The 27,739-nt window shown below is 43.4% G+C and overlaps 1 pseudogene across 1 annotated transcript; it reads left to right on the plus strand.

Moving 5' to 3' along the window:
• The first annotated feature begins 741 nt into the window (after positions 1 to 741).
• Positions 742 to 27,527, plus strand: LOC310695139 (annotated as a pseudogene). The gene is made up of 8 exons (XR_014530127.1): positions 742 to 789; positions 1,912 to 2,049; positions 3,317 to 3,454; positions 5,545 to 5,661; positions 20,745 to 20,882; positions 24,244 to 24,360; positions 26,224 to 26,340; positions 27,343 to 27,527. The product of XR_014530127.1 is annotated as an uncharacterized misc_RNA (transcript).
• Positions 27,528 to 27,739: the final 212 nt, after the last annotated feature.

The raw sequence follows: 27,739 nt of genomic DNA on the forward strand, positions 1-27,739 counted from the left end.
GTTTCTACTTCGTCAGCAGTCCACACAAGCAATGTTCTTCCTGGCATGCATTATATGTGAAGAGGACATTTCATCTGCTTGATCTGTCTCTTCCACCCATTCTTCTCTCTGGTTACTCTCACTATCCCTTCCCTTCAGCTCTCCTCCCTGTGGTCTCCCTTCATTCCAGCTTCCTTCCTCCTATAGGTTCTAATCCCCATCAAACTTACAACTTCCCATCTCCCGGAAAACACTCAGATGGGATGGGGAACCTGTGGTCCTCCAGAGGTATCATCCCTGACCATCGGCTATGCCAGCAGGAGTTGTAGCCCAACAACATCTACCAATAGATATCAGGGACTTCCTGAACCCATTATAGTTAAATAATTGGCGCTGTACCCAATTCAAGTCCTACTCACAGCCAACCTACCAGAGTTAATGGACATGACTAAGTTAAGTTCATTAATTTCAATAGGTCTATTCCGAGTATACCTTAGTTAGCTACAACTTTTGATTAACAAATTAGAGACAGAACCTCAATATGTTGGATAGTCAGTTGCTAAGTCACTGTTAAAAATGTGAAAATTCTAGTTTTTGTGGGGGTGGAGGTTTGCTGTGCTTTCTAAAGCTCTCTCCATGGTATACTGATCAAATAGAAATTCCCCCTTCAGCTAAAGGAGGTCCTTTGGCCTCATCCTGCCCATAGATCTTCCTATAAAGGTGAACTGGCTACGGTAGTTTTCATTTGACATCGCAGCAGAGATGGACTCCAAAGTCGGCTGTCAGGTCAACATGTAATCAGCACCCATAGTAAGTACTGTAGATTTTTTGGGGGGCGGGGACCTATTTGGCAGGAAATGATATTTGGGGTGTGCAAGAGAACTCGTTGTGATAGTAACTCAGTAGCAAAAGTGACAGATGCTGACACAGAATGCCAAGTATCATTAGGCAGGATGAGGCGCCAGCTTCAGGTTTCAGTTGATGGAAGATGAGGGGTAGCCATGAAGATGAGTGAGCTGTGTGTCCTATGTAAAAAGGTAAAGGTAAAAGGTAAAGGACCCCTGGATGGTTAAGTCCAGTCAAAGACAAATATAGGGTTGCAGTGCTCATCTCGCTTTCAGGCCAAGGGTGCTGGCGCAACAGAACACCGTGGCAGATGCCACAGCGCACAGAAATGCTGAATACCTTCCTGCCACAGGTATGCTTTCAAACTGCTAGGTTGGCAGAAGCTGGGACAGAGCAACGGGAGCTCACTCCAGCATGGGGATTTGAACCGCCAATCTTCCAACTAGCAAGCCCAAGAGAATCAGTGGTTTAGATCACAGCAGCACCCACGTCTTATGTAGCCTGGTCTGCACCCTCTTAAACTAGCTTGTTTCCCTGAGGAGCACAGGAGAAAGCTCAATGGTTGGGCACATTTTTGCATGCAAAGGGTCCTGGGGTCAATTCCCTGGTGTCCCCAGATAGGGCTGGGGGGAAATCCTGCCTGAAAAACTGAAAAGCCACTGCTAGTCTCAGTCTCCAAGACTGCAAAAGGAGCTCTGATGTATCCTATGGCCCCTTGGGCATGATCCCATGGGCCGTAGAATTGCAGCTAAAATTACTCACCAATTATTAAGTTTTAATTATGTGCAAGGCACAATCCTGCAAATCCTACCATTCTAAGGTAGGCACAGAAATTAAAACAGTGATTTCTGCATTCCCTAGACCTGTTTCTTGATTCATGTTTCAAGAAATGGTTCCTTTTTTTAGTATTAAAATATAACCTTCCTCACGAAAAGCCTTTACTTGAAATAAGAAGCTCCCACGGCTGTACTGCTTAAACCGTGTTGCAGCTCACTGTCTCAGAAAGTGCCATAGGGATGGGAATCTGTGGGTGAAGAGAGTAATGGTCTGCCCTTTCCCGGCTAAGTCCCTGTCTCTCTTTCCCAGGCCCTCAGGTTTATACCCAGAGTGCCTAAGGACAGGAAGCAAATGATCCTCATCTCTGTCATCCTGGTGCTTCTGGCCATTATCATTATTGGAGCGATTCTCATTGGCGTTTACATGACGCAGCAACACACCGAAAAGGTGAGTAGAAGACTGAAAAGAAAGCTAGTGTCATTCAAAAGAGTAAGGCTGATCATTGGCCACAGCAGCAGCTAAGCTACTGATCATCATTTGAAATTCCTCCCAGTGTCCAAGGGAGAATCACTCTGACAGATTATAGGAAATTTAAACATTGACTTGCAGACCAGCCACTCATTCCATAGGGTGAGGTGCAGGGCCAGCATTGGTGCTGATGAACCCTGCCAGTCTGAAATTGGATGAGCAGGAGGTCATGAAGTCAAATGACTTTTGTTGATGGTATTTGAGATTCAGAGGTATACGTCCTCTCAATATGGGGTTTAGATTTGGGATAGCATCATATTATCATTTGATAAAGTATTTTGGAGTGCTGAAAGTGTCTCACATACATTGGGTTGTATCCAGTGCTGATCCCACTCCAAGTAGATCCCTTGAAATTAATGAACATGACTAACTTAGGTTCATTAATGTCAATGGATCCAGTCTGAGAAGAATTTAGCAGCATACAACCCATTATCTCTGCAATCCTTAAGCCAAGGGTGGGGAACCTGTGACTCTCCAGATGTTGTTGGATTCCAGCTCCCATCAGCCCCAGTCATCATAGCCAAGGGTCAAGGCTGATGGGAAATGTAGTCCAACAGCATGTGGAGGGACACAGGTTCCCTATTCCCTGGTCTGTTGGGTTATTTGGGACTTTGCTTAGTTTAGGATTTAAGTGCACAGATTGCCAGGTACCAGCCCAAAGTTCTAAATCCCAGCTTCTTCAACTAAAAGATCTCTAGCAGTATAAGTGGAAAAAACCTTTGCCCATGCACACAGGGACACGGTTGAAGGAATAGTATTATTCCTCCCGCCACAAGTTATTTGAAGGTGGAAATAGTAACACCAGAATCAAGTCTCTCTATAATAAATATGCTTACATCATTGTTAAGGCATTTAATTGGATGTACATTGGATGTACACAGAAACAGGAGGAATTATGGGAACAGACAACTTCCCTTCTCTATGATTGCCAATTTGGCATTTATTTATTGATTAAAATTTAATCCATCACTGCTACACACATTTTAATAATCTGAAAAGTGCTTGTGTGTTTATTAAATGCATGAGCTAGGGAGCAGGCTCACACCCTCTTGCCATGTCTCCTTTATTTTGATATGACTCTATAGCACCAGCTAAAACGCTTCAGATTTGTGCTTCAAGATCAACCATGCAAAGTACCAGGAACACAGAAAATGCATTTCCCTGTTGAAACTTGTCTCCTTTGTAGATAATTAAAATCACTAGTAGTACAGGAGATGGCGAAGTGGTTGAGAAAACTGTGAAGGTGAACAACCAGGAAAGTGTTGCTGCCTTTCATATCCAGAGCAATACGACCTCAGCAACTGTTGTCTACGACTATAAACACGTAAGTGTCAAATATATTCTAGGTGGACATCAAAACCTTCTATGACATTTTGCCATCTCAGGTGGCTGAACTGAATAGTCTTAGAGTTCTGTCCCTACAGGATCTTCTGCAACATTACACTGGAACCCATGGTGCCTTTCTTAATTCACAGCCCAGTACACATGGGACACTAAAGCTTGGTTTAGGAGTATGTAGATGAGCTTCTATGAGTCCAAACAAAGCCTTGAGCTCACGTGCTGCCGCCTCCATTTTCCTCCTCCCAGGAGGACGACTTCTGCTGAGTTTAGTTTTGCTTTCAAAGAATTGTGGCTTGGTGTTAATTTAGGGTTGCCATATTTCTAGAAGTAAAATTCAGGACACAAAAGTTATTTTTTTATGGATACTCAAAGTTGTTGAGCTATAAATTCAGGACATTTTGCTGATTATCCAAAAATTTCCCCCTGGACACATATTCAGAAAATTCCAGACGTATGGCAACCTTATGTTAATTACAAAGTGGAGGTTGTAGTTTGCGTGGGCAGGCGGAGTCCCCAGATCCTGCACGGTCCCACCGTCATGTGGAATAACGACTCAAGACAACGTGCTATGGGATTAAATTGGCCACAACTTTATTAAATTTCAAATGTGGGTAGACCTTGGCTCAGGCATTGGGCGTTCTCCCTCCCTGGTCCCCAGCCGGGGACCTAGGGAGCATCAGGGTTATCCAGTGTGTGGGGGGGGGGATGGGCCGGCTCTGGAGAACATATGTTCAAGCACAGATGGCCGCCCCCATAATGCCGCCGCCGCAGGAGAGAGCAATGACGACCTTTCGGTGTACGGCCAAAGCCTCCCTTCAGAAAACCCCTTTAACGGGGAACCCTGGTATCGCCGCCGCAAGAGGAAGATGGACAAAAGGATTCCGCCCAAGGCCTGATACCGCCAAAGTTGTGACGTTTTGCTACGGGAAAGGCGAAACCTGCCAATGCAGGGAAATTCCTTTCCGGCCCTTTAACAGCGACCTTAACGTAGCAGCGCCCGCATACCTGTGAAGAAAAGTTAACCTGCAAAATCTGTGAAGAAAAGTTAACCTGCAAAATAAGACATTAACTGAGGGTGGGTAGGGTGGGAGAAGCTCTGGAGCCAAGTGAGGATTCCTAGGTAAGATCCTCCCTCTATTGTGTGGGCAGGTAATCCCTCCCCTACATGGCCTGGTCTCCTTGGCAACGCTTCCCCCAGGTGGGATTGGACAACTGACTGAGGTAGGCGGAGACCTCCAGGTATCACACCTGAGGGAAGGCAAAGCCAAGCCTATGCTGTTGGGGCCGCTCCAGATCTAGGGGCTGCACGCGCCCACGCAAAGGGCGCCCCCCATTTTAAGCGGGGAGCGGTCATTACAATAAGACTGGGGCGTAGCGTGGATTGCCAGTGCCCGGGGCTCTCCCTAATCTAATCGAAACTTTTCATGTTGGTGACAAACTTTTTAGACATGCATCATTTCGGGACACAGTAATTCAGTTTTACTAGCAAACCAGAGGTTAAACTAACCCCTTTCCAGCCCCAGGAGGAGAATGGGGAGCGTTTGCAAGACACATTTACACACTGAAGCTGACACACTAATGTGTTGCAACACACAGTTTGGAAAGCTCTGCCCTAACCCATGGTTCCTATCAGGCCTGGGCAGCGATGATGGTGGGGAAGGGTATTCTCAGCAAGGAGAGGGGAGAGGGTCAGCGGCTGTTTATTTTATTAGTATTATTTATTCCATGTAATTTTTACACTGCTGACACCACTTGATTGTGTGGTTTTTTTAAAAAAAAAACCCTCAAAGTGGTTTATTTTTCTTTTCAATTTTTATGCCACCCCCAAATTTTGTGCCCAGGACAGCAGGCCCTCTGCCCCCCTCCCCCATTCTACGTCACTGCAACAAGCAATAGACTTGCATAATGGTATTATGATATTAGCAGTTTTTCTTTCCAATCCATTTCCTAATAATCTCTAGCAAGGAACTTGCCCCCCACCCCCTGTTTAAAGCACAGTACCAGCTGCACACTTGGAGGAGGGCATTCCTTAATTTATCCCCAAATCTTCTCTGCTTCCTGCTTTGTCCCAAGCGTCTGATCGGCTTCCAAATTCAGGACAGAAAACAATGCTCAGTGGTGACAATGGATTCAGTTGATGTGCCCAGCCTACATGAAATCACCCAAGGAATAGAGCACTTTGATGAACAAGTAAACCTGATCTTTGGTCATGCAAAGTTTATGGCCTTCTTCCGGTTTTTTCTTTTCTTTCAACTGCATGTAGCAAGGCCTGAGAACAGATCATAAGAGTGCTTACGGTCGACAGCAGTGTTCGCCAACTAGGTGCCCTGCAGATGTATTGAACTACAACTCCCACCAGCCCCTGCCAGCTCAGATTGGTGAAGGTTGGTCCACAGACTCTCAATGTCAATGCAAACATGAAGTTCATGCAATATGTTATACACACATACCTCATGGCGGGGGGATAGATTTGGAACCATTTATTCCATTTTTTAATTCAGCCAGAGAAAAAGAACAGTCTTGACTTGGCTGGAAAAGATTGTTATTTAATCTCTGGATGGCCACATGAGCATGTCTGGATGTAAGCTGTTCCGATGCCAGCATCTCCCCAAGAATTCCAAGTGCTGACACTGAGAATGTCCAGCAGGCATCATGTCCTCATTCTTTGTCACCACCAAGCCCTTTCCACAAAGATTCCTGGGACGTGGAGTTGCTTAAGGGCTCTCAAAATTATTTCTCAGTGTGGGCTCTCCTAACCACTCTCGGCACCCTTAAAAAACTAGGGTTCCTGGTACTCTTTGGGGGAAGCCAGGACTGGCAACATGGTTTAAGTCTGCTTTAGATGTCTAGTGTGGGTGTGACCACAGACTCCGAATGCGGAGGGGGTGTAACGTGTGAACGCTTGCTGTCCAACTGTGTTGCTCCCCCTGTGCTTTTTATCCACACATTCCAGGTGGGTGGTGAATTACAGACTGCACCACCACTCCACTCTGGCTTTCATAGCTGAAGTGGTTGGTGCAGACGCCTTTATACGGTTCTCACAAGCCATCGATTCCATAAGAACTAGCCCAGGCTACTTTGCAGTACTTTGTTTCCTTCATTGTGTTCACACTAGACGTCAGCACTCAAGTTGTGTTAGTCGCCTATCCATACCTGGAAACTGTAAGCTCACATCATGGCAGTAGAAAGGGTTATGCTGTTCTTAAAGCTGAATTAAAATCCCTCCCAGGACACTTCCAGATGAAGACAAATGCCCTTTGGGAGGGTGGTTCCCATGACCAGGAGATACGCAAGGCAGCTCTGGAGGGTTCGCCAAGGTGTCCTTTGCATCTAGGAGTTCCTTTTGACAGCTCTGCCTGATTGGCCAGCTATGGCTGCTCCTGGACAGGGAAAGTCTGGCCGCATGTTGGTAACCTTGAGGCTGGATTACAACAATGTGATCTGTGTGGGGCTGCCCTTCGGCCTCATCTGAAAGCTCCAGTTGGTGCAAAAGGATGACAGAATTGTTAAAAGGTCTGCACTGGCTGCGCATCTACTACCGAGCCAAGTTCATTGTCTTTGTGTTAGGGTAATTTACAAGTCCAAAATACCTAAGGGCAGCCTAACATCTCATCTGTCAGCTCAAACACTTAGATCATCTGGAGGAGCTTCATGTCTTGTCCCCGGAGTTGGTGAGGCTCATCTGACAACAAGAATCCAAACCTTTAGTGATTTCCCCAGTCCTAAGGACTGCTCAGCCAACAGAGATTCAGCAGGCTGTGAATCTTTAAAGGCCTGCTGAAAACATTTTTATAATGACAGCTTTATGCCAGCATTTAAGAAAATACTTAATGGTTAGTTGATGTTCTCTAATTTAATTTTTTTTACATGTTTTATGATATATGTAGATAATGCAAATCACTTTCATATTTAGATGATATAGCAGCATATAAATATTTTTGTAACTAAAATCATCTAAGCTCCCCACAAAGAAATAGTAAGCCATAGAAGACACTTAACAGCATTAATGTGGATTTAATAGCAGATGAATTAATGTGGACAAAACCCCATACTCAAGAACCAGAATACAGAGGATGCTGAACTACTCTTGCACTTATTCAGAATATTCAGCTGAGGTGAATAGAAGGACATCTGTAGATTGGCAGGACAACTGGAATTTAGCTGTTTTCTTCTTTCACATGAGCAGGGGGCATTTTTGAGGATGCCAAAATATTACTTGTCTTTCACTACTGTGGAAGAAAGAGAAAATCTTTGTGGTGGATCAAATGATACAAAGAAGAAGAAAAAGAAGAAGAAGACGACGACGAATTATAACCCTCCGTCCCCGTTCCTCTCCCAGAGAGCCCTGGGCAGCCCACAGAAAAGATGAAGCATTAGGAAGAAGGTAAAAGCACAGTACACTGTATATCTCAGGAGTGACTCAAGGTGATAAGAGGTGAGCAGACCTTCCTTCAGAAACAGATGCCATTGTTCATTTTCCTTTCAAGGGATGATATCATCAAGCATTGTGAGTTTTATGGGGACAGAACATTCTTGAATGTTCTCAAATACAAGCTTGCAGCAGTTGTTTATCTCATGAGTCTGTAGGGCTCATGGTCAACGCTCAGAGGCAGATGATATATTTCCTGCCTACAGAACAGTTCTGTGTCTCTTTCTATGCTTTCTGTTATACTGTCTGTTTCTTTGCTTCTGTAACTGGATGAGGTCTTAGGAGGTGAGGTTTTGGGACTTTACTGGGGATCCAGTAAGATCCTGTACGCTTTTAAACCTCAATAAACTATAACTGAAGAATTCTGCTGCCTTAGTGTGTGTTTTTCCTTTGGAACTCTGCACGGGAGTTGCAGTTCATGCAATTGCAACTCTGTTGCTATCTGCCCATGCCCTGGAGTTGCGCTAAAGAGCCATGGAGACAGGGAGTGGCTAGATTTTGCACCAGCCCTGTCAGATATTTTCTACCTGAAGGAAGAATCCCTTCAGGAGTCTGGCCATGCCTGCCTGAGAGTAGGCTCATTGGTTTAGATTTCTCAGTTTGAAAAGCTGGAAAGATACTTATGTTGCAGCACATCATAAAATATATGATATTATTTGCAGCTATACTGAAGTTGATGTTACGGTATTCTGTATGGTTTATCTTCTACTGGAGAAGACTGGTCAGTCAAAAAGCAACTGAGAAGAGACATTGAGTTTGGCTGCTATTGAGTACAGTGGTACCTCAGGTTCCATACGCTTCCGGTTACAGATGTTTCAGGTTACAGACTCCACTAACCCAGAAATAGTACCTCGGGTTAAGAACTTTGCTTCAGGATGAGATCAGAAATCTTGCTTTGGCGGCGTGGCAACCGAGGGAGGCCCCATTAGCTAAAGTGGTGCTTCAGGTTAAGAACAGTTTCAGGTTAAGAACGGACCTCCAGAACGAATTAAGTACTTAACCCAAGGTACCACTGTAGTGGTACACATTATTTTATTTTAATTGATTTTTATCTTCTCAGACATTCTGATTGTCATTGTGCTAAGATACCTTGAGAAAAGTAAGCCAAAGGCTTTTTGACCATAAGTCTTGTTCAGTGGTCTCAAATAAAATTTGCAATATGTAAAATGTACCAAAAATCATTTCAAACAGTGCTTTTTGTTCAGTTGTGTTTAGGTTTTAAGGGGAGAGGATGTTGCCTTTCTGGGTTTGTGTGGAGGGGTTTGGAGAGAGAGATAATAATATTGTACTTGGAGGCCTTTCATGTTTTCAAGAAAAGGGGATATGCACCCATCAGAGTTTCTCAAATTTTGAAATGTGCCCATTTGCCCCAAAATGTTCACAGCTCCTGCCCTAAAACAGCAAGTTATTTGTTCTTACCAAAGCGTCCACATTCTTGATAGCATTCATTTTCATTCAGAAAGTTATTTGCATTCTTTCCACAGCCACCGTAAATGAACTTCTCACACCTCAGGGTTTCAACATTGAAGAAAAAACTTGGAAAACTTGCTTTGCATCTTCCTACTTTCTTAGGGAGTTTGCATATATAAGGTAGACCATCTGGTGGGTAAAAGCAAAGAAAGGCAAGCCTCATATAAACATTATATCAAAGTCTGAAACACAGAAAGCAATGACATTGACCATGTGACTCCACCTCACAAATAAAAACAGTAATTAACTCACATTTCTACCAGATCTAAATTTATACAAATATGTTTTCACAAAGCTTCTCTTTGAGATTCCCTAAATCTCTGGACTTCCCCCCATACCCTCTTCTGATTCCTTATATTAACTAAGTTCTTCTGCATATCCATTCTTAAACCTTTTCAATTATTATTTCCCTTAATTTTATCTAATTTTCTGCTAGTTGAAAGCATTTACTTAAATGCTTTACTTATATGTATCACCCTGTTTACAGTATTTTTGCACATAAATAATAAACGATTCCCACTCTTTTTTAAACTTCTCATTATCATAGTCTCTGAGCTTTGCCATTAATTTTGCCATTTCTGCATAATCCATTAGCTTGATTTGCCATTCTTCATTCGTTGCTATCTTTTCGTCCTTCTATCTTTGGGCTAACAATACTTGGGCAGCTGTTGTAGCATACTAAAATATTTTCTTATCTTCTTTGGAGAGTTCAGTTCCTATTAGTCCTAGTAAAAAAGCTTCAGGTTTTTTAACAAAAGTTAGTTTAAACATTTTCTTCAGTTCATTATAGATCATTACCCAGAAGCTTTTAATAACCTTACATCCCCACCACTGGGCTGTATCCAGTTCTAGCTGAGAGTCACTTTCCTGTTCTCAATAGTTTAGCATTGGGTGTCAGCTGGGAAACTGAAATCCAAGGCTTCTGGAAGAAGCCAAGTTGTCTATCTATGAACCAAAAATCACACAAAACAATATGGGCCAAACAACATGCTGCTCTCTGCCACTCTGGTGAGTACCACCTGCAAGGTATCTTGGCTGGCGTAGTGAAACAACACATATTCCTGAGGATGCCAGAAGTCAACACTAACCACGAACAAGACTCCTATGTCCACACCCTGAGCCCTGAGCTTAGTTGGGAAAGATTGCTGAAGAGAGAACAGAAATCGTGCTCCTGCGGCGCAGCAGCAGGGGGAGGCCCCATTAGCTAAAGTGGTGCTTCAGGTTAAGAACAGTTTCAGGTTAAGAACGGACCTCCAGAACGAATTAAGTACTTAACCCGAGGTACCACTGTAATGGTACACATTATTTTATTTTAATTGATTTTTATCTTCTCAGACATTCTGTTTGTCATTGTGCTAAGATACCTTGAGAAAAGTAAGCCAAAGGCTTTTTGACCATAAGTCTTGTTCAGTGGTCTCAAATAAAATTTGCAATATGTAAAATGTACCAAAAATCATTTCAAACAGTGCTTTTTGTTCAGTTGTGTTTAGGTTTTAAGGGGAGAGGATGTTGCCTTTCTGGGTTTGTGTGGAGGGGTTTGGAGAGAGAGATAATAATATTGTACTTGGAGGCCTTTCATGTTTTCAAGAAAAGGGGACATGCACCCATCAGAGTTTCTCAAATTTTGAAATGTGCCCATTTGCCCCAAAATGTTCACAGCTCCTGCCCTAAAACAGCAAGTTATTTGTTCTTACCAAAGCGTCCACATTGCTGATAGCATTCATTTTCATTCAGAAAGTTATTTGCATTCTTTCCACAGCCACCGTAAATGAACTTCTCACACTTCAGGGTTTTAACATTGAAGAAAAAACTTGGAAAACTTGCTTTGCATCTTCCTACTTTCTTAGGGAGTTTGCATATATCAGGTAGACCATCTGGTGGGTAAAAGCAAAGAAAGGCAAGCCTCATATAAACATTATATCAAAGTCTGAAACACAGAAAGCAATGACATTGACCATGTGACTCCACCTCACAAATAAAAACAGTAATTAACTCACATTTCTACCAGATCTAAATTTATACAAATATGTTTTCACAAAGCTTCTCTTTGAGATTCCCTAAATCTCTGGACTTCCCTCCATACCCTCTTCTGATTCCTTATATTAACTAAGTTCTTCTGCATATCCATTCTTAAACCTTTTCAATTATTATTTCCCTTAATTTTATCTAATTTTCTGCTAGTTGAAAGCATTTACTTAAATGCTTTACTTATATGTATCAACCTGTTTACAGTATTTTTGCACATAAATAATAAACGATTCCCACTCTTTTTTAAACTTCTCATTATCATAGTCTCTGAACTTTGCCATTAATTTTGCCATTACTGCATAGTCCATTAGCTTGCCATTCTTCATTCGTTGCTATCTTTTCGTCCTTCTATCTTTGGGCTAACAATATTTGGGCAGCTGTTGTAGCATACTAAAATATTTTCTTATCTTCTTTGGGGAGTTCAGTTCCTATCAGTCCTAGTAAAAAAGCTTCAGGTTTTTTAACAAAAGTTAGTTTAAACATTTTCTTCAGTTCATTATAGATCATTACCCAGAAGCTTTTAATAACCTTACATCCCCACCACTGGGCTGTATCCAGTTCTAGTTGAGAGTCACTTTCCTGTTCTCAATAGTTTAGCATTGGGTGTCAGCTGGGAAACTGAAATCCAAGACTTCTGGAAGAAGCCAAGTTGCCTATCTATGAACCAAAAATCAAACAAAACAAAAAACCCAAAATAAAACTACAGATGTTGTATTGAGAAGAGCATGATTCCATATAAGCTCTGTTCCAGTCCTTTGAGCTGGCTGAGACAGATAACAGAGCCAAGGATAATTTGATTCCAAATCTGAGTTTCCCAAAGAGACCCAGGTTGTGCCTCATAGGAGTCATTATGCCAAATCCAATATGGGCCAAACAACATGCCGCTCTCTGCCACTCTGGTGAGTACCACCTGCAAGGTATCTTGGCTGGCGTAGTGAAACAACACATATTCCTGAGGATGCCAGAAGTCAACACTAACCATGAACAAGACTCCTATGTCCACACCCTGAGCCCTGAGTTTAGTTGGCAAAGATTGCTGAAGAGAGAGATCAGACTATTCAAGGGTAGGTGTACACCAAATCTGATACAGTGGTACTTCGGGTTCCATACACTTCAGGTTACATACGCTTCAGGTTACAGACTCCGCTAACCCAGAAATAGTACCTCAGGTTAAGAACTTTGCTTCAGGATGAGAACAGAAATCGTGCTCTGCTGGTGCGGCGGCAGCAGGAAGCCCCATTAGCTAAAGTGGTGCTTCAGGTTAAGAACAGTTTCAGGTTAAGAACGGACCTCCGGAACGAATTAAGTACTTAAACCGAGGTACCACTGTAGTTCCCAGAATGTTGCTTCCCCGGGAACATAGTGTAAAGTTTAAAGAGTGACTCACAGAACAACCAGAGTATCACTGATCTACTGTGGCCTTGGGCAGGGTGCTAGAATGCCAGCAACTTCTGAGAATTCCAGGTGCTGACACTGATCCCAAGCAAGGACCACAGCTGGTATAGAACGTTGTCATACTTGGCATAGAGGCATTGAAATGAAATGTCGTGTTTAACTTAGAGTTATCTTTTTGAATGGATCTACTCTGAGAAGAAATATGTTGGATACAAGTCCACAGCTCTTCATTTTGAGCCACCATGGAGAATCCATTGAGCTCCTTTCAAGGTCACATGTTCACTCACTGGGCAACGTCAGCCCAGGGAATCTTTGTAGGCACACAAGCTCCTCAAACTCCCATAGCATCATCAATATAATTGGGTGCATGTGTTGCCTACAAGATTTCGAAGTTGTAAGAGGAGAGAGAGCTCATACCTGTATATGATGCAGAGATGCCCAGCAGCTCAGGCCAGGGTGCGAAAAGGCCCACGATGAGAGACAGGAGGATGAAGGGACCACACTGCATGGCGACTCTTCAATGGGACTGTCCAGTACCAAGACAAGGGACGCTATATTGTGTTCTTTAAGGAAATGGAAGCAGTCATCTGGGCATGAAAAAGCAATATCTAGGGACAATCTGGATCTACTCTATTAATTACAAGGAAATTTTCTGTTCTCAATAAAATATTCTTCTACCTCAGCTCAGGACATGTTGGAGCTATATGTATGATTCATGGACTGGATATGACACATGTAATTTATGTATTATATTTTGTATTTGTTTATATGTATATATAATGATAAACCAATAAAAACTCATTTTGAAAAGAAAAAAGGAGAAGACTTAAACATCCTGGAAGAATTTCAGTTCCGTGACATGGTATTGATATAAACCTGTTCTTATGTCATGCAGCGCCCATGCCCTTCTGTTCCTCTCTGGTGTGGGTGCTGTGGAGTAATGGGTAGATTAGGCAGGACAGGATAAGATAGGAAAAGAAATATGAATATAAATATCCAGCAACTCTTATTAAGACCATCATATAAGTGCCTGGTACATTCAGTGTCAGGGAACTGACATCGGAGACCAGCAGAGAGAGAAGTCGCCCCGATAGTGCAGGAGAGGGAACCAGCAAGGAGAGAGAGAGGGTTTCCGAGGGGGGAGGGAATCAAGGTGACACCAAGAAGGAAGGAGGGGATGAGAGCACTTTGGAGGGAAGGCTCAGGGACTCTTCCAGTGAGATCAGTGGGGAGAGTGCCGGACCACCACTGGGCATGCCTACTCTGCACAGAAGGGTTCCGCGCAGAGAGGCTAGGCGGAGACTGGCTGTCAAGGAATTCTTATGTTGGAAAAAATTTAGGAAACACCCACTAACAGATTCTGCCAGCGACTGAAGCAGACGCACAGGAGTGCGCTTCAGTTAGGGAAAGGTTTAAACAACAAGCAGTTTAGGGAAGTCGGTGACTTACACACAAGCAACTACAATTCCCATTACATTCAGCTTTTATTGTAGCAATAAAGTTTGGTTTATTCTCACCACGTCTCATATTTGGCTAAGCCAGTGTGCCATGGCACCCTGAGGTGCCTTGAATGATAGTCAGAATACCGCGGGCAACACTGGCCTCTGTCCCTCTTTCCTTCTTTCCCTTCTCTGGTGCCCTCTCACGTCTCTGCCTCCCAAAGGCTTCCACGGCTGTTCATTGCAGCAGCCCTGGCTACAAACTTCTCAGGCAAATGGTCCTCTGGGGCTGGCTAAGCTATCAAATCTGTGCAAAAGTGACATCAGAGTTTATAAGTTAGCAGGAGAATGATAGTTGTTAGGAGGTTGCTTAAGGTGTTGGAAGTCCAGAGCTTGGAACACCATAATACAGGGGCATGGGGGTGAGCAGTGAATAGAATTAAAGTTTCCTCTTGCTCCTGCGTGGTGAGCTTGGGCTGGGAAGGGTACGACAGGGTTCACTTTTAGGGGAACACTGTGAAAGGAAGAGCGGACTTTTACTGAGGAATGGTATAAAAGTCAGTGTTATAGAAAAAGCCTGCTCCTTTTCCCACTTATTGGGTATCCAAGAGCCCGTATAGAGTCCTTAAGTAGGTTCCCTATCGGTAGGAGAAAACAACAGAGGCTAGCCAGAGAATATTGAGAAGCAAAGCAGCTAGTAAGCCCGATCTTTATTAAACTGTTGCAGCAGGGTCCTCACTCACCATACCAGGAGGGAGGAGGAACCCAGAACAATGGTGCACAAACCCGTATATAGACTTATGAAATCCCCCCCCTGTAGACCAGGCTTCCTCAACCTTGGCCCTCCAGGTGTTTTGAGACTGCAATTCCCATCATCCCCATCCACTGGTCCTGCTAGCTAGGATCATGGGAGTTGTAGGACAAAAATATCTGGAGGGCCGAGGTTGAGGAAGCCTGCTTTAGACCAAGACCACCCCAAAAAACATTGTGGAAACATTACAGAAGGAGGTGGTCTAGAGCAGAAATCCTGTTTGCCAGGATATCTGTTAATGGTCACTGATTGATTTACCTGGTCAACCTGGCCATTCTTTTGTGATGGTAAATACTTCAGTTTCTGAGTCCCAGGTCACAGGCTCGCCCTGTTCATACACAGTTACACCCTTAAGACAGGATTTGTAAGCAAAAAGACAAAGGGGAGGCTTTCTCCATTTCCTCCCTTCTTGCAGAGAAATATATTGAGGTCAATTTGGGAGAGTCAAAATGACTTCAGAATTGCTCTCCTGTATTATTTCAGACATGTGGTTTATATACTTATGTATGTGTTTCCTTGTACATTTATGAATATTTATTTTATATTTGGGACCATAGGATTCTTATAACATCAGGAACAATGTACAGTATTACAAAAAGGCTGTGCTCAGTTTCCTATCACTTCTCCATAATTAAACTATACCATTTAACATACAAAATATAATTCTATATTATTGTAATGAATGTTGAATGTTATTTTATTTGCATATCGTATTATGCATGTTGTCTTATTTATATGATGTGAGCCACTCTGAGCCTGGCTTTGGCCAGGGAGGGTGGGATACAAATAAAATGTATTATTATTATTATTATTATTATTATTATTATTATTATTATTATTATAAAAACATACAAAAAAACCCAAACACATTTGTTAACATAATATGCTTTTGTTGTCTCAGCCGCTCTGGGAGGCTTCCAAAAAAACTATAGAGTGAAAGAAAACACACACACATCAAACATTAAAAGCTTCCCAAATCAGGGCTGCCTTCAGATGTCTACAAAATGTTTAACTCTTTGACATCTGCCAGGAGGGTGGGTGTGACTACCAAAAAGTGGTGGATAATTATTTGAATTGCTTTTCTTATGTACAGGCAAACCCCCATTTCTGTGCGATTGGCATGTATGCAACCACAGATGTGTGCATAGTTTCAGACCCTCCAAGTGTCCCTATTTTCCAGGGACGTCCCTGATTTAGAGAAGCTGTCCCGGTTTCTGATTGCATCCTGGAATGTCCTGCTTTTCCTTAGGATGTCCTTATTGTCATTGGAGAAATGTTGGGGGGTATGGAGTTATGCAACCCCTGAACTGTTTGAAGGCAATCCTGTATAGGGATGTATTCTGAATGTTTAATGTTTATTATGTTTATTATATATGTTGGAAGCTGCCCAGAGTGCTGGGGCAACCCAATAAGATGTGTAGGGTATGAATAGTAAAATTATAATTATGGAATGGGACATCTCTATTCTCATCAGAGACATGTTGGAGGGGGTGCCGTTTTCAGCATGGGGCAGAACGGAGGCAAAACAGGGCAGGGCAAGCTTACGCACATCCTAGTGACATGCACAATGACCTGGAACACCACCCTCATGCAAATGGGGGGTGCCTGTATATAAAGGTGTCCAATAAAACAGCTATCTACAGGAGTAGACAGATATATGTGCAGAATCTCTTCTTCCGTGTGACAGCAAGGATGCGGAAAATGGAGGCCTGTAGCCTCCGGTGCAGCATCAAAAAATGTACCCTTGTCGGTTTTGTATGCAGGTAGCAATTTCCATTTGTAAGGCTGACGTTTTACATTTCCACATGGAAGACTTTCTGGTTGCACTCAGCATCATAAACCTATGCTTATCAATTGTGTATACAGGTAGATTTCCCCAATAACTAGGTCTATAAAAGCTGCTAAACTGGCCACCAGATAAGATAACCATTGTAACTTCCTCTTGTTTCCCAGTATTTTAGCAGATATGTGTATTAAGGGGGAGCAAGGGAAAACAACAGCATGGTCGCAGTCTTCCTGTCACATGGGCAGGGTCTGCCAAGGGCTGAAACAGGTGTGATGTAGACCATGTGCAGGTGCACCAACTCTAGGGGCCAGGCATGTCTCCGGCCCCTTTGATCTTTGTGGGAAAGGGGCCGGGCCCACTCAAAGTATTGTTTTGTTTTTAATTTTTATTTATACTTTTCAGGTTTATACATTTCATTAATTTTACAATCGTTTTAACATTTCAAAGCTTGACTTCCTTCTTCCTCTCTCTGTAGTTCCTTAAATCTATTTTTTAATATCTTCTGCAGATCCAAATTCATTCAATTTGCTCATTTAATTATCTACAGTGGTACCTCTGCTTACGTACTTAATTTGTTCCGGAGGTCTGTTCTTAACCTGAAACTGTTCTTAACCTGAGGTACCACTTTAGGTAATGGGGCCTCCCACTGCCACCGCATGATTTCTGCTCTCATCCTGAAGCAAAGTTCTTAACCCGAGGTACTACTTCTGGGTTAGCGGAGTCTGTAACCTGAAGCATCTGTAACTTGAAGCGTCTGTAACCTGAGGTACCACTGCACTTTAAATATATGCTCTTATGAAGCTGCAGGTTATTACAATGATCCTGCCAATGTTTTTATCCATTTACAATTTATCTGTTGACTGAACACCCCCTGCTGTGCAGATAATGGAGAAAACTCATAAATTGTACCCCTTCGGGCATCCTGGCCAACTCCATTACGCTGGGGTAAACCCTGGTGCAAGGGACGCGAGTGGCGCTGTGGTCTAAACCACTGAACCTAGGCTTGCCAGTCAGAAGGTCAGCATTTCGAATCCCCATGACAGGGTGAGCTCCTGTTGCTCGGTCCCAGCTCCTGCCAACCTAGCAGTTCAAAAGCACGTCAAAGTGGAAGTAGATAAATAAGTACTGCTCCAGCGGGAAGGTAAACAGTGTTTCCGTGCGCTTCTCTGGTTTCGCCAGAAGCAGCTTAGTCATGCTGGCCACATGACCTGGAAAAACTGTCTGCGGACAAACATCGGCTCCATCGGCCTATAGAGCGAGATGAGTGCCGCAACCCCAGAGTCGTCTGCGACTGGACCTAATGGTCAGGGTCCCTTTACCTTTAAATAATTCAGGGACTGTTGCCTCTGTTGAGCCTCCTCCTCCACTGATGAGTCTCCCACCAAGTTTATCTGGCAGTGGCGGAATGATGCAAGCATGGCTAGAAACTGCCAATTTAACTTGTCCCAATTTACCATGAGAGTTTAATGTACTGTCACTCTGAGGCATTGTGAGAGATTAAAATGGGTGTGCACAGACCCTGCTACCTGATGTAAAGAACCCAAGGCAAGCATTGGTGCTGGTGCACCCTACCAGGGCCAGGAAGCTGTCCTAGGGTGCTTACACCTGGTCTGATGTCATTCATGGACCATTGCAAGTGAGGTCATCTTCGGTTGCCTATAACCACATCTCGACCCAGAATGCTTCTTAGCACCCTGAGGTGCATTGCCAATATGCCCACAACTCATCTAGGGGATAGGGCGGTTTATAAACTACGACTGGAAGCATGTGGCCAAAGAACTGGATAGTTGGTTCAAACTGGTATTTGAAATTCAACCTTGGTAACCACATTGCACTACCTTGGGCCTATAGTTTCTACTTCATCAGCAGTCCACACAAGCAATGTTCTTCTTGGCATGCATTATATGTGAAGAGGACATTTTCATCTGCTTGATCTGTCTCTTCCACCCATACTTCTCTCTGGTTACTCTCACTATCGCTTCCCTTCAGCTCTCCTCCCTGTGGTCTCCCTTCATTCCAGCTTCCTTCCTCCTAGAGGTTCTAATCCCCATCAAACTTACAACTTCCCATCTCCCGGAAAACACTCAGATGGGATGGGGAACCTGTGGTCCTCCAGAGGTATCATCCCTGACCATCGGCTATGCCAGCAGGAGTTGTAGCCCAACAACATCTACCAATAGATATCAGGGACTTCCTGAACCCATTATAGTTAAATAATTGGGGCTGTATCCAATTCAAGTCCTACTCACAGCCAACCTACCAGAGTTAATGGACATGACTAAGTTAAGTTCATTAATTTCAATAGGTCTATTCCGAGTATACCTTAGTTGGCTACAACCCTTGATTAACAAATTAGAGAGAGAACCTCAATATGTTGGGTAATCAGTTGCTAAGTCACTGTTAAAAATGTGAAAATTCTAGTTTTAGGTGGAGGTTTGCTGTGCTTTCTAAAGCTCTCTCCATGGTATACTGATCAAATAGAAATTCCCCCTTCAGCTAAAGGAGGTCAAATGCCAGGTCAGATGTAATTACTGGTGATCATATTTCCCATGATCGAGTTTGTCAGGAACCTTTGGCCTCATCCTGCCCATAGATCTTCCTATAAAGGTGAACTGGCTACGGTAGTTTTCATTTGACATCGCAGCAGAGATGGACTCCAAAGTCGACTGTCAGGTCAACATGTCATCAGAACCCATAGTAAGTACTGTAGATTTTTTTGGAGGGCAGGGAACCTTTTTGGCAGAAAATGGTATTTGGGGTGTCCTAGAGAACTAATTTTGATAGTAACTCAGTAGCAAAAGTGACAGATGCTGACACAGAATGCCAAGTACGGTCTGCCATAGAATTAGGCAGGACGAGGCACCAGCTTCAGGTTGCGGTTGATGGAGGATGAAGGGTAGCCATGAAGATGACAGATCTGTGTGTCCTATGTAAAAAGGTAAAGGTGAAAGGTAAAGGACCCCTGGATGGTTAAGTCCAGTCAAAGACAACTATAGGGTTGCGGTGCTCATCTCGCTTTCAGGCCGAGGGTGCCGGCGTTTGTCCAAAGACAGCTTTCCGGGCCATGTGGCCAGCATGACTAAACCACTTCTGTCGCAACAGAACACCGTGGCAGATGCCACAGCGCACAGAAACGCTGATTACCTTCCTGCCACAGCAGTACCTATTTATCTACTTGCACTGGTATGCTTTCAAACAGCTAGGTTGGCAGAAGCTGGGACAGAGCAACAGGAGCTCAGTCCATCACGGGGATCCAAACCGCCAACCTTCCGATCGGCAAGCCCAAGAGGCTCAGTGTTTTAGATCACAGTGCTACCCGCGTCCTATATAGCCTGGTCTGCACCCTCTTAAACTAGCTTGCTTCCCTGAGGAGCACAGAAGAAAGCTCAATGGTTGGGCACATTTTTGCATGCAAAGGGTCCTGGGGTCAATTCCCTGGTGTCCCCAGATAGGGCTGGGGAAAATCCTGCCTGGAAAACTGAAAAGCCACTGCTAGTCTCAGTCTCCAAGACTGCAAAAGGAGCTCTGATGTATCCTATGGCCCCTTGGGCATGATCCATGGACCATAGAATTGCAGCTAAAATTACTCACCAATTATTAAGATTTAATTATGTGCAAGGCACAATCCTGCAAATCCTACCATTCTAAGGTAGGCACAGAAATTAAAACAATGATTTCTGCATTCCCTAGACCTGTTACTTGATTCATGTTTCAATAAATGGTTCCTTTTTTTAGTATTAAAATATAACCTTCCTCACGAAAAGCCTTTACTTGAAATAAGAAGCTCCCACGGCTGTGCTGCTTAAACCGTGTTGCAGCTCACTGTCTCAGAAAGTGCCATAGGGATGGGAATCTGTGGGTGAAGAGAGTAATGGTCTGACCTTTCCCAGCTAAGCCCCTGACTCTCTTTCCCAGGCCCTCAGGTTTATACCCAGAGTGCCTAAGGAGAGGAAGCAAATGATCCTCATCTCTGTCATCCTGGTGCTTCTGGCCATTATCATTATTGGAGCGATTCTCATTGGTGTTTACATGACGCAGCAACACACCGAAAAGGTGAGTAGAAGACTGAAAAGACAGCTCATTCCAAAGAGTAAGGCTGTGCCACACTGAGTGCAGTGCCATCCTATGTTGACTGATCATTGGCCACAGCAGCAGCTAAGCTACTGATCATCATTTGAAATTCCTCACAGTGTCCAAGGGAGAATCACTCTGACAGATTATAGGAAATTTAAACATTCGCAGACCAGCCACTCATTCCATAGGGTGATGTGCAGGGCCAGTGTTGGTGCTGATGAACCCTGCCAGTCTGATTTTGGATGAGCAGGAGGTCATGAAGTCAAATGGCTTTTGTTTATTGTATTTGAGATTCAGAGGTATACGTCCTCTCAATATGAGTTTTCCATTTGGGATGTCATCATATTACCATTTCATAAAGTGTTTTGGAGTGTTCAAAGTTTCTCACATACACTGGATTGTATCCAGTGCTGATCCCACTCCAAGTAGATCCCTTAAAATTAATGAACATGACTAACTTAGGTTCATTAATGTCAATGGAATCAATCTGAGAAGAATTTAGCAGGATACAACCCATTATCTCTGGAATCCTTAGACCAAGGATGGGGAACCTGTGACTCTCCAGATGTTGTTGGATTCCAGCTCCCATCAGCCCCAGTCATCATAGCCAAGGGTCAAGGCTGATGGGAAATGTAATCCAACAGCATGTGGAAGGACACAGGTTCCCTACTCCCTGGTCTGTTGGGTTATTTGGGACTTGGTTTAGTTTAGGATTTAAGTGCACAAATTGCCAGATCCCAGCCCAAAGTCCTAAATCCCAGGTCCTCCAACTAAAAGATCTCTAGCAGCATAAGTGGAAAAAACCTTTGCCCATGCACACAGGGACATGGTGGAAGGAATAGTATTATTCCTCCCTCCACAAGTTATTTGAAGGTGGAAATAGTAACACCAGAATCAAGTCTCTCTATAATAAATATGCTTACATCATTGTTAAGGCATTTAATTGGACCTCAGTAATGTACACAGAAACAGGGGGAATTAGGGGAACAGACAACTTCCCTTCTCTACGATTTCCAATTCGGCATTTATTTCATGATTAAAATTTAATCCATCACTGCTACACACATATTAATCATCTGAAAAGTGCTTGTGTGTTTATTAAATGCATGAGATAGGGAGCAGGCTCACACAGTCTTGCCATGTCTCCTTTATTTTGATATGACTCTATAGCCGCAGCTAAAATGCTTCAGATTTGTGCTTCGAGATCAACCATGCAAAGTACCAGGAACACAGAAAATGCATTTCCCTGTTGAAACTTGTCTCCTTTGTAGATAATTAAAATCACTAGTAGTACAGGAGATGGCGAAGTGATTGAGCAAACTATGATGGTGAACAACCAGGAAAGTGTTGCTGCCTTTCATATCCAGAGCAATACGACCTCAGCAACTGTTGTCTACGACTATAAACACGTAAGTGTCAAATATGTTCTAGGTGGACATCAAAACGTTCTATGACATTTTACCATCTCAGGTGGTTGAACTGAATAGTCTTAGAGTTCTGTCCCCACAGGATCTTCTGCAACATTACACTGAAACCCATGGTGCCTTTCTTAATTCACAGCCCAGTACACATGGGACACTAAAGCTTGGTTTAGCAGTATGTAGATGAGCTTCACAAGAAGGGTGACACCTGGCTTGAGAGCAGTACATGTGAAAAGGATCTAGGAGTCTTGGTTGACCACAAACTTGACATGAGCGAACAGTGTGACGCGGCAGCTAAAAAAGCCAATGCAATTCTGGGCTGCATCAATAGGAGCATAGCATCTAGATCAAGGGAAGTAATAGTGCCACTGTATTCTGCTCTGGTCAGACCTCACCTGGAGTACTGTGTCCAGTTCTGGGCACCACAATTCAAGAAGGACACTGACAAACTGGAACGTGTCCAGAGGAGGGCAACCAAAATGGTCAAAGGCCTGGAAACGATGCCTTATGAGGAACGGCTAAGGGAGCTGGGCATGTTTAGCCTGGAGAAGAGAAGGTTAAGGGGTGATATGATAGCCATGTTCAAATATATAAAAGGATGTCACATAGAGGAGGGAGAAAGGTTGTTTTCTGCTGCTCCAGAGAAGCGGACACGGAGCAATGGATCCAAACTACAAGAAAGAAGATTCCACCTAAACATTAGGAAGAACTTCCTGACAGTAAGAGCTGTTCGACAGTGGAATTTGCTGCCAAGGAGTGTGGTGGAGTCTCCTACTTTGGAGGTCTTTAAGCAAGAGGCTTGACAACCATATGTCAGGAGTGCTCTGATGGGGTTTCCTGCTTGGCAGGGGGTTGGACTCGATGGCCCTTGTGGTCTCTTCCAACTCTATGATTCTATGATTCTATGATTCTATGAGTCCAAACAAAGCCTTGAGCTCACGTGCTGCCTCCTCCATTTTCCTCCTCCCAGGAGGACAACTTCTGCTGAGTTTAGTTTTGCTTTCAAAGAATTGTGGCTTGGTGTTAATTTAGGGTTGCCATATTTCTAGAACTAAAATTCAGGACACAAAAGTTTTTATGGAAACTCAAAGTTGTTGAACTATAAATCCAGGACATTTTGCTGATTATTAAAAATTTTCCCAGGACACATGTCCAGGAAATTCCGTACATATGGCAACCTTACATTAATTACAAACTGGAGGTTGTAGTTTACAATAAGACTGGGGCGTAGCGTGGATTGCCAGTGCCCCGGGCTCTCCCTAATCCAGAGCTTTCCAAACTTTTCACGTTGGTGACAAACTTTTTAGACATGCATCATTTCGGGACACAGTAATTCAGTTTTACTAGCAAACCAGAGGTTAAACTAACCCCTTTCCAGCCCCAGGAGGAGAATGGGGAGCGTTTGCAAAACACACTAATGTGTTGCGACGCACAGTTTAGAAAGCTCTGCCCTAACCCATGGTTCCTATCAGGGCTGGGCAACGATGGTGGTGGGGAAGGGTCTTCCCAGCAGAGAGAGGGGACAGGGACAGTGGCTGATTGTTGTTGTTGTTGTTAATTTATTCCATGTAATTTTTACACCACTTGACACCACTTGATTTTGTGTGTTTTTAAAAAAACAACAAGGCACACCTCAAAGGGTATTATTTTTCTTTTGAACTTTTATGCCACCCCCAAATTTTGTGCCCGGGACAACAGCCCCTCTGCCCCCCCCCATTCTACGTCACTGCAACAAGCAACAGACTTGCATAACGGTATTATGATATTAGCAGTTTTTCTTTCCAATCCATTTCCTAATAATCTCTAGCAAGGAACTTGCCTCCCACCCCCTGTTTAAAGCACAGTACCAGCTGCACACTTGGAGGAGGGCATTCCTTAATTTATCCCCAAATCTTCTCTGCTTCCTGCTTTGTTCCTAGCGTCTGATCGGCTTCCGAATTCAGGACAGAAAACAATGCTCAGTGGTGGCAATGGATTCAGTTGATGTGCCCAGCCTACATGAAATCACCCAAGGAATAGAGCACTTTGATGAACAAGTAAGAAGATATGGGGTGTGGAGAATCTCTCCCCAACACTTATTAAATAATACTGCAGTTGAGAGAATGTGGTAGCAGAGAGCACCATTTTCCCACTTTTTCTTTATATTTCATGTAGATTGTGCAGTGTACCAGAAACCTTAACTGACTGCTTCAGTAGGGCAGCTAGGATTAGACCTTGAGGCAGAAGCCCATACCCTCCAAAATTTCTGCAGGTTGTCCTATTCCATCATAATAATAATTTTATTATTTATACCCCACCCATCTGGCTGGATTGCCCCAACCATTCTGGGCAACTTCCAACATATATAAAACTATAATAAAACATTAAGCATTAAAAAAAACCCTCCCTATACAGGGTTGCCTTTAGATGTTTCCTAAAGGTTGTATAGTTACTTATCTCCTTGGTTCAGGGATCGCATAACTCCATACCCTCCAACATTTCTCCAGTGAAAATAGGGATGTCCTAAGGATAAAGCGAGGGACGCGGGTGGGGCTGTGGGTTAAACCACAGAGCCTAGGACTTGCCAATCAGCAGGTCAGCGGTTCGAATCCCCGCATGGGGTGAGCTCTCATTGCTCGGTCCCTGCTCCTGCCCACCTAGCAGTTCGAAAGCACGTCAAAGTGCAAGTAGATAAATAGGTACCGCTGTGGCAGGAAGGTAAACGGCGTTTCCATGCACTGCTCTGGTTCACCAGAAGCAGCTTAGTCATGCTGGCCACATGACCTGGAAGATGTATGCCGGCTCCCTCGGCCAATAAAGCGAGATGAACGCCGCGACCCCAGAGTCGTCCGCGACTGGACCTAATGGTCAGGGGTCCCTTTACCTTTAAGGATAAAGCAGGACATTCTGGGATCAGAACTGGGATGGCTTCTGTAAATCCAGGACTGTTCCTGGAAAATAGGGACATTTGGAGGGTCTGGAAGCCCAGAGAGTGGCAGATAATGGGGGCAGCAGCAAACAGGCCTCCCATCATCAGCTGTCCTCCTGGCACTGTTCACTAGAGCATCCTTCCTTTCTTCTTATTTTAAAAAGCACTGTATTGTCGGAAAATGACCTGGTAGGCATGGACATAATTGCAGATGCTCATTTTCTTATGTTTACATAGATGGATGGATAGATAGATAGATAGATAGATAGATAGATAGATAGATAGATAGATATAGTCGTTTACTACAATGAAACGTTCCTAAATGTGCCTTTAAGCATCAGGCCAGGAGAAGCGAACCCCATTTTATTCCTGTGCTCTTGCTAGTGCTATAATTTAACTGAGTTGAAATTATGAAACTGCAGATGCTCAAAGTATTGTACTAAAAAACAACAACCTCAGATTTGTTTCTGGGTTTTTTTGCACTAACATTTTAGGAATGTAAAAAAATTCCTTCCAGTAGCACCTTAAAGACCAACTAAGTTAGTTCTTGGTATGAGCTTTCGTGTGCATGCACACTTCTTCAGATACACAAGAATGTATCTGAAGAAGTGTGCATGCACACGAAAGCTCATACCAAGAACTAACTTAGTTGGTCTTTAAGGTGCTACTGGAAGGATTTTTTTTATTTTGACTATGGCAGACCAACACGGCTACCTATCTGTATTTTAGGAATGTAGAAGAGGTTGTAAAGCTGGAATAGCAGGCATTGGATGGGGGGGGGGGGAGAAGAGAAATGTTGATTATATGCTTCGCAAAATAAATGACTGTCTAAACCGCAGGTGGGAGGATAAGACCACTAAATACAAGGTCTAAAATTAGCTGCACCACTGTGAGCATTCCTCAAAACCAAGGAACCAGAGCATTGACACCTTGACATCTAAGTGAAAATCTGCACTACCCATATACTAAATTTCACCTTGTTTCCTACAAGGGCTCAGGAGATGACCACGTGTCCTACAGCTTCAAGCAAGGAGAACTGGCAGATCGCACAACTCTAGGAACCACAGTGAATATCCTCTGCAGTGATGTCCCTGTGTACTGGGCTGAGGTAAAATACTGCAGGGGGGTTTTGGGATCATACATTCACTGAAAAGATTATAGTGCCATTCCCCCAGTAAGTAAGAAAAGACAAAGTCACATGAACCCAAGTGACAATGTAATAGTATCAAAAGTAAGGATTATTTCAGTATGGACAACTATACATGTAAGCATATGTAGGCATATATGTATAAAATATTATCATTAATTTGTTAATTTATTTTTAATTATATGTGAACAGGTAAGAAGAAATGGGGTGTGGGGGGAAATAAATTAGGCTAAAATAAAGAATTAAATAACTAGGTTTTTTGGCCCTTTCTGACACCCCAAACCTCTCTCTAACTGATGGTAGGGCTGACTCTCCCCTGACCCCATAGGAGAGGCCTATAGGCATCTTCTCCTGCTTTTGGGTTTCCAAGAAGCATCTAGTTGGCTACTGTAAAAAACAACAACAACAGGATAATGGGCAGGCAAACTGATGCCCTCCAGATATTCTGGAGTATAACTCCCATACACCTTAGCCAGTACAGCCTACAATTCGGGATGTTGGGAGTTGTTGTCCATAATATCTTGACTACTCGCCTAACCCCTGGACTAGATGGAGAAATGGACTGATTGTTAAACGACTCGGGAAATTGTAGCTCAATGAAGGGACTAAGGGTCTCCTAACAACTCTCAGCACCCCTAACCAACTACAGTTCCCATAAATCATTTGGGAAAGCCATGAGTATTTAAGGTGGTATATTACTGCTTTAAATGTATGGTGCATTTAGGGGTGTGTACACAATCCACTCAAAGGATAAGAAGCATGCCTTCATTGACTATATGCAACTTCAGTAGGCCCACCCACCCACATGAAATTTCACTTGGCTGCTCTGGCTCCTCTTTGCCATGGCTTTGTGTATCAAGTGCTACCTTAATGTTACATTTCATCTGTAGATGGCATTTTCCCTATTAATGAGAAATGGGAGTCAACTCCTCACTCCAGTAAATTCTTCTTCTTCTTTTCCAGAACTACCACAAAGCACAAAGAAGTGGATTGCTATGTGGAGGGCTTCTGATTCTTAGACTCTGTTTAACACTGTTACTGTGACAAAGTGATAGTCTGACCATATGTAGAATAATAGACTTGTAGAGTTGGAAGGGACCCAAGAGTCATATAGTCCAATTCCCTACAAAGCCGGAATCTCAACTAAAGCATCCATGAGAAATGGCCATCCAACCTCTGCTTGAAAGCCTCCAAGTTCACCATCTTCCGTGGGAATCTGTTTCACTGTCAAACAGCTCTGCCAGAAAATTCTTCCTGAATGTTTAGTCGGATTCTCCTTTCTTATAATGTGAAGCCATTGGTTGAAGTCTAAGTCTCCGGAGCAGGATAAAACAAGTGTTATGTACTGAAGTTCTCACCC

This window comes from Podarcis liolepis (genome assembly GCF_965112155.1).
Source record: "Podarcis liolepis genome assembly, chromosome: 16".
Taxonomy (NCBI): Eukaryota; Metazoa; Chordata; class Lepidosauria; order Squamata; family Lacertidae; genus Podarcis; species Podarcis liolepis.